This window comes from Littorina saxatilis, linkage group LG17, assembly GCF_037325665.1.
Source record: "Littorina saxatilis isolate snail1 linkage group LG17, US_GU_Lsax_2.0, whole genome shotgun sequence".
Taxonomy (NCBI): Eukaryota; Metazoa; Mollusca; class Gastropoda; order Littorinimorpha; family Littorinidae; genus Littorina; species Littorina saxatilis.
The window spans coordinates 30,429,935-30,443,311 of NC_090261.1; the positions used below are offsets into that span (position 1 = coordinate 30,429,935).

At 39.8% G+C, this 13,377-nt stretch overlaps 1 long non-coding RNA gene across 1 annotated transcript; it reads left to right on the forward strand.

Moving 5' to 3' along the window:
* The first annotated feature begins 406 nt into the window (after positions 1-406).
* LOC138953772 (uncharacterized) lies at positions 407-6,282 on the forward strand. The gene is made up of 3 exons (XR_011451606.1): positions 407-1,333; positions 2,081-2,233; positions 3,187-6,282. It is a non-coding gene; the product is annotated as an uncharacterized lncRNA (long non-coding RNA).
* The last annotated feature ends 7,095 nt before the right edge of the window (positions 6,283-13,377 follow it).

The window sequence follows — 13,377 nt, forward strand, 5'->3', positions numbered from 1 at the left end:
TTGCAATTGCTGACTGAGTTGCATCCTTTGGTTTTACCTTGCATTGATTATCACCTTTGCTGACAATTGACTCATTGAGTGCAGTATTGAGTAACGTATAGTTATTTTATTTCAAGTTAACTTCTGGATTTGCATGGTGTTAATCCTACTCAAACTTAGTCAAAGTAAGGTATCATTATTTATGAATAATGTGAAGTTGAAGATACAAATTAATGAGAAAGTTTGTGTATTTTTCTGTACACTCTTGCTATTTACTGTTTCAGTGCTGAACCATTTGCTTGAAAGTTGAATGCTAGATCAGATGATGACAGAGTGACACCTGGTGGTACCCAATAAAACTGCCTTTGCTGCTATAACTACAAGAAATTTCTACAATTCAGAACAGTAAGTGCATGAGGTTCCATTTTAAGCTGTCAAGAGTAAATCTCAGGAATAGATTAGAAGATTTAGTTATGTCACACATGTCTTGCTTTCTTGACTTTTCTCACACTCTCTTGTCAGACTCAGAGAGTGCATGATTGTACATTTTTTTTACAGTAATTTTTTATGTTCCTAATTGGAAAACAAATGTGTCATAATCTTAGTGTTTAGGATAACTATATGGCAGAGAGAATCATGGAAATGATTGGGCGATGGGGGTGTGTCGCTGGTGTGCAAGAGGGTGGGTGGGTGTGGAGAGAGTAGTGATGGTAGTCAACTACTAACTAAAAGATTACTGATTGCATACATTTAGTGTTTATTGATTTGGAGGGTGGGGGAGGAAGGCAAGCAGTATTATTACATGTGTATGGGTATACTAGTTGTGCATGTTCCAAATGGGGGTGGAGGTTGGCATGGCAAGCAATAGCTCAGTCGGTATAGTGGCCTTGAAACCGGTTGTGGGGATTTATTTCTCAGAATTGACGTTGTGCAGACTCTGCTTGGTTTCTGAATAGCTTATTAAGCCTGTGACTGTGTGCATACATAAAGATCTCAAGTTCACAGTTTCAGGGCTTGGAATTAATGGAAACATCAACACACATGTAGGAAAAACTCAAAAAAAAGGAGGGGGGGGGGGGGAGTTTGGTCCCACGGTAGTGTTTGAATGAAAGCAATCTTACTTTTTAAGAGGGTAATCTTGCAGGACTATGATTCTTACATTGGTAGTTGACTAGTGTAGTTGTGGTTTTGTACTAGTGAGGAATGTCATCTATGTCATGTGATTTCTTGCTTCTTCTTTTTGTGTGTGCAGCTAAAGATGTTGGACCTTGCCTACAGCCTAGTTTTGCATCTCCAACACCGTGGCTTTACTCTGAGACACCACAGAAAACACAGCCTTTTCTGCTGCTGAAAGGTAAACATTAGGTTAAATTTGTGTTTGTTTTGATTTGTATGTTTTCCTTTTGTAGTCTATGGCAGGAGATTTGTGCAGGTGTACAAATGGTAGAGGTGTCAGAGGAAATGTCCACTTGTTACTTGTCTCTATATCATATATGTATCACAAATACGCATCAAATGTACTGATAGAGACCACATGGACAATTTCAAGCACTTTTCTGCCAGGGGTAGGGTCAGCTATGTAAGAATCATGTCTTACTCTGTTCATGCAAAAATAAGGTTCTGCATTTGAATGAGTTTGAATCAGGCACCTGTGTTTTTGCTCTTGTTTGTGCCCTCTTGTGAACTGTTAACTTATGAACAACCACCCCAGCAAGCAACTCTTTACTGTTCTGAGCACAACAGAAGGGCGCATGGTCTGGGCATATGGATGGTAAACACATCTCATGCACAAGTACAGGCCTGAAAGTGGCGAGTATTTTCAATTACTCGCCATGGCGAGTAAAAATCATTTAAATGGTGAGTAGAAATGTTAATCTACTCGCCACATGCGAGTAAAGTTGATAAAACAAATGGTTGTTTTGACGAGTAAAGTTTCAGTAAATTATGAGAAGTACATGTACTAGCAGTGCTTCATTTTGTGGACTTTCAGTGCTGAAGTATGATTGTGTGGATTGATCATTTTGTATTCTGTTATTCAGATTGCCACTTGCTTTCTTTTACATATATTTACAAGATGGTGGCTGATTTATGTGTGTTGCAGAACACAGGTCCATGAATAAAAGAACCCAGCTGGTATTCTTCATTCATGGAAAATGAAAGGAAATTTATCAGCCAGGATTCGCCACTCACTCTGCTAAGGGGGAACCCCAGTCAGCCCTACAGTGGATGAACAGCTTGGTCCTTGGAGGGAAAGGTAACTACTGCAGCACTTTAGAAGGGGTCTATGTCGACCAACAGTGGCTGTATTCCCTGTATGTTAATTTCCTGTACATATACAGGGAATATACTTCCGTTAGACGCCATGGAGTTACTTCAAGCTTACGAAAGTGAAAGTGATCCAATGGACGAGAGTACCAGCGAGGAAAACATAATACCAGGCTGTTGGGGGTGGGGGTGCAGATGTTTCTTTAACTAAATCCGTTTTGATAAACGGTCGAAGCATGTTTTGCTTGACTGGATGCCGCACGCGAATTCAGGATTTTAAATAGATTCTCCTATCTAACCGCAGTCACGCGCTTGGCGCAAGATTGTACGATATTATACTTCTTTACAGAAAATCCAACTGTATTCCCGGTACACAGGGAAAACACCTATGGCTATGGGGAATACACCTTCTTTTGGTCGACATAGACCCCTTCAACCTTACAATATGTGAATGTGTAGAATATTATGCTTTTGCTTAAAGCTTGTTACATATGACTAAGACAGAAATGTTAATCATTCCCTTGGTGCAAATCATAAAAAGAACAATAGCGATCTGATGTACTGTGGATCAATCGAGGAAAAGGTGTGTATGACCTGGAAGAAACTGGTTTTGAAAGTGCTGAGGATGGATGGAACATTGATGCAATATCATTTACTACATTGAACCTGGGTTTCAAACTGAAGTGCTTTTTTATGCTTCTTGTTATATATATGGTCTCGATTGACTCCTGTGTTCAAGAGACTGTAAACAACCATAAACAATCTTGTGTTGTTATGTGGTGGTGGTTTTGCTGTTGTCTAGCATCTACCCGTAATTGGCTTTATCAAATGCACCAGAAACGAGCATGAGTTTGTCGGATTAGTGAACTGTTTGAAAAACTTTAATGTATTTGTGGTTGACAGGTTGTTATTATTTCTATATTGTGTTCTTCTTTTTCTCAGGTGGGCTGTCTTCTGAAACATATGAATCGGGAGCGTCACATCTTTCTTCCTGAGACATCCCCTCTTGAAAATGGTGTGGCGTTTAGCTGAATGGAAACGTGGCAGTGTCCTGTTTTTCATAGCTTCGATGCGCGAAGTTGGGGATTTCAGCAGAGAATTTATTGATTGATTAATTAATTAGTTATTTAAGCTCACCTCACTCCTTAGTGTTATTTAGGGGGATGGGGGGGGGGGGGTGGTGTTGGCCTGGATCTTGTTAGTGAACTTTCTTTCTGGCAACTCGCATCAGAAATTCCAGGTTTGCTTTCAAGGCAATAGACGGTTTTTGAAAATAATTCTGTTAGGATTATCAGCAGTCCGGAGGTGTAAAAATCCCTGTACTGCAGTCAGGTTTTTCAAAACATCTCGAGCACGCTCTACGCCTCTGACGGGCTGTATCCCACAATCGGGACAAACGACCAACTTGGATGTGTATGCCATGCGCACAATATGATACCCCTTGCCTTTAAAAATCAGCGGTCACGAGTTCATCAGAGTTCAGAATTTGTTGTGTAAAAGATAGCCGCTGTCAGCTAGCCATTCGTGGCTCAGGTGATTATATTTAATACAAATTTAAAAAAAGGTTTCTTATGTAGCGCACGCCGCACAGCAAACACATCACAGTCAGTCGCTTGTCCTGATCGCAGGATAGCGTGAAACATGCTCCGGGAGACTGCCAATAATCCTTACATAGTTATTTAAAGAAATTGTGTATTGGTACAGCATGTTATGCATGTACTAAGATAGCTATTTGTAAATATTTGGTAGATATTTATGGTGGTGTCCCGAATTGCTCCCTCCCAATTTGCCCCATCCCATATGGTCCCCAATTATTCTTGCATTTTGCTGTGAGTAACATAACGTGTGCAAAGGCATTTGTCTGAAGCGCATTTCCAAAAAGACCCCCCGCGGGTTAGGGGGAAGAATTTACCCGATGCTCCCCAGCATGTCGTAAGAGGCGACTAACGGATTCTGTTTCTCCTTTTACCCTTGTTAAGTGTTTCTTATATAGTCAATGTTTGTACAGATTTTAGTCAAGCAGTATGTAAGAAATGTTAAGTCCTTTGTACTGGAAACTTGCATTCTCCCAGTAAGGTAGTATATTGTACTACGTTGCAAGCCCCTGGAGCATTTTTTTTATTAGTGCTTTTGTGAACAAGAAACAATTAACACGTGGCTCTATCCCATCTCCCCCCCTTTCCCTGTCGCGATATAACCTTCGTTAAACACCAATTAAAGAAAGAATTTCCAAAAAGCATAGTTACCATTTGTTTTTTTAAATCTGAATCCGTGACTGTTGTTCTTGAATACTCTTTCGTTTAGGTTTCCAAAAATGCTGATATAAAGGGGAAGGATAGTTGAAACTGTAACCGTTTACATTTTGCTCCCAGATTTGCAGTTGTTGTTTTTACTAGGAGTTTGGACGGGCTCGGTGTTCTTGTGGATAAGACATCGGCCTCCTATTCAGAAGGTCATGAGTCAAAATCGCGGCCGCCTGGTAGGTTAAAGGTGGAGAATTTTCTGATCTCCAAGGTCATTGCTTATGTGCAGACCTGCTAGTGCCTTATCCTCCTTCGTGTGTACACGCAAGCACAAGACCAAGTGCGCACGGAAAAGATCCTGTAACCCATGTCAGAGTTTGGTGGGTTATAGAAACACAAAAATACCCTGCATGCTTCCCCCGAAAGCGGCGTATGGCTGCCTGAATGGTGGGGTAAAAACGGTCATACACGTAAAAATCCACTCGTGCAAATTTGTGAGTGAACGTGGGAGTTTCAGCACATGAGCGAAGAAGAAGAAGAACTATGAGTTTTACTCTTTTAAAAAAATGATTTTCAAATTCGAAGATTGCCACAACAGTAGTCTATCTCATCCGACTTGAACCCTTCAGACTCCCTGTACATGTACTTGCAGTTTAAACTCATATTTTGTCTGAGAATAGTTTTCAAATGCAAAGTCCTTCAGAAAAACTGCGAGATAAAAATCTGGAGTGCTAATATCGTGTTGGTGTATCGTGTCTGTGGCCGAGTGGTAACGCACTTGCGCTCGGAAGCGAGAGGTTGCGAGTTCGACCCTGGGTCAGGGCGTTAGCAATTTTCTGCCCCCTTTCCTAACCTAGGTGGTGGGTTCAAGTCTTTCGGATGAGACGAAAAACCGAGGTCCCTTCGTGTACACTACATTGGGGTGTGCACGTTAAAGATCCCACGATTGACAAAAGGGTCTTTCCTGGCAAAATTGTATAGGCATAGATAAATTTTCATAAAAATGTCCACCAAAATACCCGTGTGACTTGGAATAATAGGCCGTGAAAAGCAGGATATGCGCCGAAATGGCTGCGATCTGCTGGCCGATGTGAATGCGTGATGTATTGTGTAAAACAATATTCCATCTCACACGGCATAAATAAATCCCTGTGCCTTGAATATGTGCGCGATATAAATTGCATAAAATAAAATTAAAATAAAATCCCCGAGCTTAGAACTGTACCCACAGAATACGCGCAATATAAGCCTCATATTGATTGGTATGTAAGAAATGTTAAAGTCCTTTGTACTGGAAACTTGCATTCTCCCAGTAAGGTAGTATATTGTACTACGTTGCAAGCCCCTGGAGCAATTTTTTGATTAGTGCTTTTGTGAACAAGAAACAATTAACAAGTGGCTCTATCCCATCCCCCCCCCCCCCCCCCCCCCTCTTTCCCCGTCGCGATATAACCTTGAACGGTTGAAAACAACGTTAAACACCAAATATAGAAAGAAAGAATAATCTAGCCGGTTGAACAGCATTTGGTTGGAAAATGAAAGTCTTCACAAAGCTATCTTCTTCTATTTGTGTGGGTTAATAAATAGGATTTAACATAACAATGTGGTACTGGTATGGGTTTTGTAAAGTGATTACTCAACTTCTGTGAATTGTACCTTCGTGGTGATCATGCTACACACTGGGTAATTCAAGCACAGAAAATAATATTTCTTAATAATTTGGCCTTATAAATGTACTCCGTGACTGTATTTGTATATGGTGAAAAGGAGAAGATATAAAATTTGTGAAATAGGACTTCGTATTTGGTTTTGTCATAATGAATTTGTTGTTTCTGTGTGTGTGTGTGTGTGTGTGTGTGTGTGTGTGTGTGTGTGTGTGTGTGTGAGCATGCATGCGTGCTTATGTGTGAGTGCACAATTGTGTGTGTGTATTAATCCAGCAGAAACAGCTTCTCTTCCATACATTTGAATCATTTATATTGATACCACATGGAGACTATTCTGAACACACAAGCATGGTTTTCTCTCTACAGTGCTTTTCCTAAAGTTAAATATTGAATTTTTGAATTTAAAAGTTTTTGGCACACCACTTTAAGATAATGCTCAAGGAAAATAAATAGTCTTCTTTTTTCATTAACGCTTTTTCTCACAGTGATGTGTCAATATCTCAGACGCAAATCCAGAGTCATGCACCGTTTTATGCTTGGGAAGCGCACTATACTCACTTTGGTAACGGTCACTGTTAGAAACATGCATACCAATCAATCAATTAAGCGAAAATGAATGATAAGATTCGATTATGTTCTTCTTTTTGTGCACAGGCGGTTATATACAAACGTGCATAGTGTCAAAAGAAATCACACACACACACACACACACACACACACACTGAAAGTATGAAGAAGCCCCTCCAACTTTTGGTTGAGTTTGACTGCATTACCTTGAGGAGACTGACGACACTTCACAATGGAAAAAATAATAACTTTTACATTTCAGTGATTTGTTTTAAGTACAAAAGTACAAGTGAAAGTAGAAATAAATTAATGTGACACTATCCCGTAATCACATATCAGGGTCAACTATAATCAGTCCATTGGTTTACAAAACTTTATTCAATTTGTTATCATGACAGAAACAATGCATTGTTTTTTTAAGATAACTCAAGCATAAATGCTTATTTTAAGTCATCCTGGTATGTACATAACAAAGTTTAGCATGATGGCGGACTAGATACATTTACTCATTTCAGACAACGAAAACAAACAGACAAACCTGATGCGCAAGCAATCAAAAAATGGAGGGGGTGGTAGTACAGAACTTGGTGGGGGTAAAAACAAGAAACAAAAAGAAATGGGGTACGAGAGAACAGAATTCAGCATAAAGGGGAAAAAAAAGGACGACGAAGACTTGGAGCGCCAGAAATGTTGGAAGAGTGGGTCACGTCACAATAATATTAAATGCACAGAAGACACACACGCAAAGTTAATACATTTTGTGATCGGCGAAAATGGCACTAAATTACATAACGATTGGGCCATAATCGATAAGTCGAAACAAGGACACAAAACACGAGAGAAATTACGAAGAACAATTGGTCAGGCAGCATTTGTCTCATGACAGTGTCAAATGAACATTATGAATAAAATGTAGAGGCTCATGTACGGAACATGCCTGTTTGTCTTAATAAATTCTTGTACAGTTATGAATATGGTCTGATTGACATTCCGGGAATATTGCGGGATGCCTTTCAATAATATTTCAATAAACTTATAATCAGTTATCAATTGACAATAATCGTACATCTCTACACAAGGGTCAATGCAACAAATAGTGCTCAGCAGTCTCCCTTGGGTAACCGCACTCACATTTGGGGCATTCCTTGAGGTGCCGCTGACATAGTAAATCAAAATTCAAATCACTCATACCAATACGCAGTCTGCAATTATGGACTTTTTCAAATCTATCTCCAAAATAATAATGACATGGTACTTTAAAATCAACGTTGATTGCAGTAAAGTAATTGACTGACAATTAAGGTTGTATGTGGGGTGCCCGCTAAAATTTGAACTTTTCTTATTCCCGAATATTTTTTGTGGGCGCAGAAGCACGGGGCAAATGGTATTGTTTTTTTCTGGAGGGGGATCAGACAATATAAAACCAATTAGAGGCCGAGTTGCCTGACAGAAAAGCCAATTCTAGCCCCAGTCCATGCCGGTTACATGTAATTAGCTATGCACACATTTGAGATCGATACCCAACCTTACTGAGCATCAGTTCTTTGCGTTATTTTAATTTTCTTGTTTTTCTTTAAAATAAAAAAGGGAATGGTTTTATTGATGTCATTTTATTAATATGTCATTATCTAGTCAGCATAAATGACTTTTGTGGATACAGGAGAAAGTGTTAAAATGTGAAGATTTCAAGTGTGGTTTGTGGTCATCTGCTCAGTTGACCACTTAAAATGTTGTTTCATTTGATGATACGTTTTGTTTGGTGTTCCCGCTTGAATGTGACAGTAAGTTGTACAATGTTACTCTGTGTGTGTGTGTGTGTGTGTGTGTGTGTCTGTGTGTGTGTCTGTGTGTGTGTGTGTGTGTGTGTGTGTGTGTGTGCGTGCGTGAGTGTGTTTGTGTGTGTTGGTGTGTGTGTGTGTTTGGTAACCGGCTTTGTACAGCGGGACCACCTTATTTTGTCATGTATTTTTATTCATTCTGGAGCTTTATTAAATAAACTGCCCATTTCAATCACAACTCTGGTCTGGTCTTATTGTCAGTGTTGCATAAATGATTGTATGTGAGCTTGTGAACATACAAAGAAAAAAGAAAGAAACATTCTGTGTCGAAATATCTTGACTAAAAATCAGGCGGAAGACTACACCTGTTGCATTTCCTATTATGCTCAGGCAATTATAACTGAGGGCGGAAGCGACAATGATTCGTTTTCCCCCCAGATAACATTAATTTGTAGAGACGGAAAAGGAACACGCACATTCTGGAACTGATTTGTGTAAATAACTGAGAGGGTGTTTTGTCTGTTTTGTGAAACGGTCCTCACACATTTGCAAAGTTCCACAGTTAGGCAGCTGAATTAAAGCATTACATAATGCATAGTGTAAACTCTAGGCCTACTTCAAGGTCTTATTACTTCAAGATGCATACACGTGCTGTTGTATCTGTTAGTGCTTGACGGACACCAGTGCTGATTAAAATGGCTTAGATTGTTACTAATTTGAAACTACAGTATGTCCTTTTACGCGTTGTGGCAACTGAATTTTGTTGGTACCGATGATTTATACAAAGACTTTTATCACAGGTTTCTTCCATATCAAACATTTATACTTACCTTCAAGTTCGAGTTTACCTTTACTTTCACGAGGAGAGTCTGTGTGTGTGTGTGTGTGTGTGTGTGTGTGTGTGTGTGTGTGTGTGTGTGTGTGTGCGTGCGTGTGTGCACGCTTAAATATTCTTGATTTTTGAACATAAGCAGTTTATCTGTCATGGAGTTGTGTGTGTTTTCATGTCTGCGTGTTCTTTTCCCCCTCCTTCCTCCTCTCGGCAGTCCGGCTTCAGTCATTTTATTCCTCCCCTCAAAGCAGAAAGCAGCATTGTGTTAATGTTCAGAACTTTGCCAGGTTTTTTGTTTGTTTGTTGTGCTTCTTTAATTTAGGTTTGTTGTTTGTTTAAAACACTCAAACATACGCACACATCCACACTTTTACTTTTTAAGTTATAATAAGTATTGCATTCAGCCACGGTTTTTTTTCTCAGTTGATATTCTGATTTTTGCCATTTTTTTGTGTAATTTGTTTTTGTTGTGCTTGTTTGATGTAGGTTTGGTGTTGTTTGTCGTTGTTTGTTTAACACACACTCAAACACACACTAACCAGACACACACACACCACCACCACCACCACCACCACAAGAATAGGTTTACACTCACTTTTTCCTCCACGTTTTAATTTTGGCAATATCATTAACCCAGGATTGCAAAGCAGGGATCATTTGTCAATTTCATAACAACGTACATACAATTTCAGCTGGTCACTTCAATAAAATGTGCATCATCACAGGTTTCTGCTGGAATGACAGTGTCTTATCTGTCAACACAAAATACACACACACAAAATGAGTGTGATGCTGTATGCCTCCTAACAGATCCTAACTTCACCCTCCAAACCTCCCTGCAGATGTATGTTCTGTGCACAAAAATAACCTTTTAAAATATACAAAATGCAGACGACATTTCTACATGTGTAGTTGTGCTGCAGACCTGTTTACCCCCATAAGTGTTTTGGAGTAATGCTCAGCCCCAAAAATAGTAATCCTGGTACAAAAATCAGTAGTAATCATCCAGCATTCGTCGCCAATTACAACGCACATGACAACTGTGTCTGCGAAACGCAATCATGCACATATATCCATCATTCACAAACAAAACACATCAGTCAGTTTTTGTAGTCATCATAATGTCAAAGAAGATCACATCAAAAGCACATGCATCACTGATTCTTTTTATTTTGCTCGTAGTAGGCCTTTTTCAGTGTGTCAAGCGCTTCTCTAGTGTACTTGCGCTTGCTGAAGGTACTGAACTTGTCAAATTCAGGTGCACGGAGCCCCTGGGGCTTTTAGTCATACCTCAGGCAGCTATCTGTTAGAAGAACTACCAAGTTTCATTGACTTGCACCCAAAGAGTCAAGAACTGCGATTTTTTTACGCATCAATTTCGTACTCGGACCCGGCTGGTCTTGACCTATTTTTGGATCTAAATTTAGATCAGGTAGATCACCACATCATGCACAAAAAGACACGTCACTAGCAAACTATGTCAGACATCATCATGAGTTTGTATAAAACAAAATGGAGGCCGGAATCACTCAGTTGAATCGAACTCCGACCAAACACCACGTAATAACTAGGTTAATTTATGCACTCGCGTGAACAAGAAACTGTCGAGCTTCACAGATGTCGTCGTTGGGTAGTTTTGGGTTTGTTTTACTACCATAGGAGGATTTTTGAACTGTAAATGCACTCAGCTGCAACAAAAACGCAAAACGAAGGCTGTAAGCTGCACTGTGCCTTTAAGTAGCTCAACACAATGATCGCAGCCCAGGGTGCTAACACAGTTTGGAAGGTCAAGGTTTTATAGTATGCTTCACTAACGGGATCTTATAAAAAAGCTAAAACATTTACCACTGAAGAAAAACCATCTCTGAACAATTCAAAATTGTCACACTACTAGTTTTACATTTTAAGGATCTTGCCTAGTGCACATCTTTTTATTATGAAACATTTGTATTGTAAACAAAAGAAAACACAATGTCTTGTGATCTGTAAATGTTCTTAATACAGGGAACTTTATACATTGTTCAAGTGAAGTACTGTACAGCCTATTTAGCTTGTTCATTTTCTCCCTATAATCTGCTACAATTCAATAAACTGCTGTAAACTTGTGTGCCCTTAAAGTAGATTTATGTCCTTCTGTGTGGGCACCTTCTTCTTCCTCTTCAGTGTTCAGTGTTTGCATTTGGATGTGTGCTCTCTGGCCAAGTCTTGTTGCACAGGGGTACGGGTGGCAAGAAAAGGCCACCCTCTCAGAACGTGTTGCAGAGTCTGTTCTTCCTACCCTAGCCACAGTCGCACGCTGTAGTGTAGGTGCAAAACCTATCCTTTTGATGTGTACCTTCAGACAGCAGTGTTCTGTGCAAAGGCGAAAGATGGCTGTCTGTTCTGCGTGAGTAAGATGGGGCTATGGTCTTGAATGAGCTGGTAGCTGTCTGTCTTTTTAAAAAAAAATAGACATCAAAGAAGCTGCAGCACCAGCCAAGTGTTGACTGTTTTCTTTATGCGTAACCTGGTCCTGGCAATAGCTGTTGTCCATCTGTAAACAAGCAAGATCATTATTATAATATATTGATGGTGTATTTGTTTTACCCAAAAGACGATTGTGCTTGCCCTTGAGTAGCTGTAAGATTCTGTGATGGCTTATATAAATTCTGGAGGATGAAATTTTGGTGCTATAAAGAACCGACGCGCTCACAAAACAAAACGAACACTAGAATTGGAAAATTAATTAAAGTTTATTGAATACTTGTCGATGTCATGGTAATTCGGAATCAGCTCATAATATCAGTATATAAAAGGCTAAACATAAATCTATGGAGAGGCTAGGTAACCTATATCGGAGCGTGGCGGAAAAACTAATCTAAGTTTAGAAAGTGAATTAAAGCTAAAATGTGAAGTAGAAAAGACTAGCTTGAGTGAGAGTGCAGAACAGTAGAGTGTGAAGCGTGGAGCATGGAGCGAGAAGCGCGGAGCGGTGAGCGAGAAGCGCGGAGCGTGGTGCGAGAAGCGCGGAGCGGTGGAAACTGATAGAAAAGAAAAAACTAAACTTAGAATTCGAAACATCAAACTAAACATCAAAGGTGTCCTAAAAACATAAACATCAAAGATGGACGACAAAATGGCGGCCGAAACAAGATGGCGGCAAATCAATAAAAAATCACCAAGACAAAAATATGTTAGAAAAACCCTACATAGAATAAACGTAGGACACAGAAACGGAAAGAAGACAAAGAAACGGACAGAAGACACAGAGACGGAAAGAAGACACAGAAACGGACAGAAGACAAAGAAAACGGACAGAAAGTCATAACAAACAAAGATTCGAAACGAAAATTACACGAATTCGGTAAATAAAAGAAACATAGTCAGAAATGGATACTCGCCTTTGACAGCATCAATAATCTAAAACAGACTCAAGGCGAGCAACTGAACCTGAACTACAAAATAACTTAAAAACAAAACTGGAGGCTGGCAGAAAACACTGGGCCCCGGAACAGAGCAAAAAAATCTATCTATCCTAAAACATCTTGTTCCGTGAACGGCTTCCCAGTAAGTGACGACGAATACAGGCTATCCACCACAGAGGTGAACTAAAAATACTGCGCGTTACTACAATATTACTGTTGCAAAACATGCGTCCCGTGCTCTCCGGGGAAAACTCCATGGCTGTCCAGCGTGAGCCATACAGGCACATGAAATTAATATCAGAAAAACGCCGGCCACACTACCTTGTTTATAAATTAGTTCGTTACAATATTTAACGTCATTAAAACAAAACAAAGTTCGTACCAGGGCGCTCATACTTAATAAAGAAAAACTAGAGGATAAAGAGCAAGCTAGACCCGCACGCGAACCTACAGAGGTGGCTGCAAAATGGGAACAAATAGGGACAAAAGTGAAATAAGATAATAAAAGTGAAAGAACAAAAAGGGGAAGCCACCACCACGGAAAGTCGCATGCGAGTCAAGCTAAAAGCATGACTAAAAAACACAAGCAAAACAAAAAGAATCTAAATACACAGAAGGCTCCTTAGCAGGGGCATTCACAAC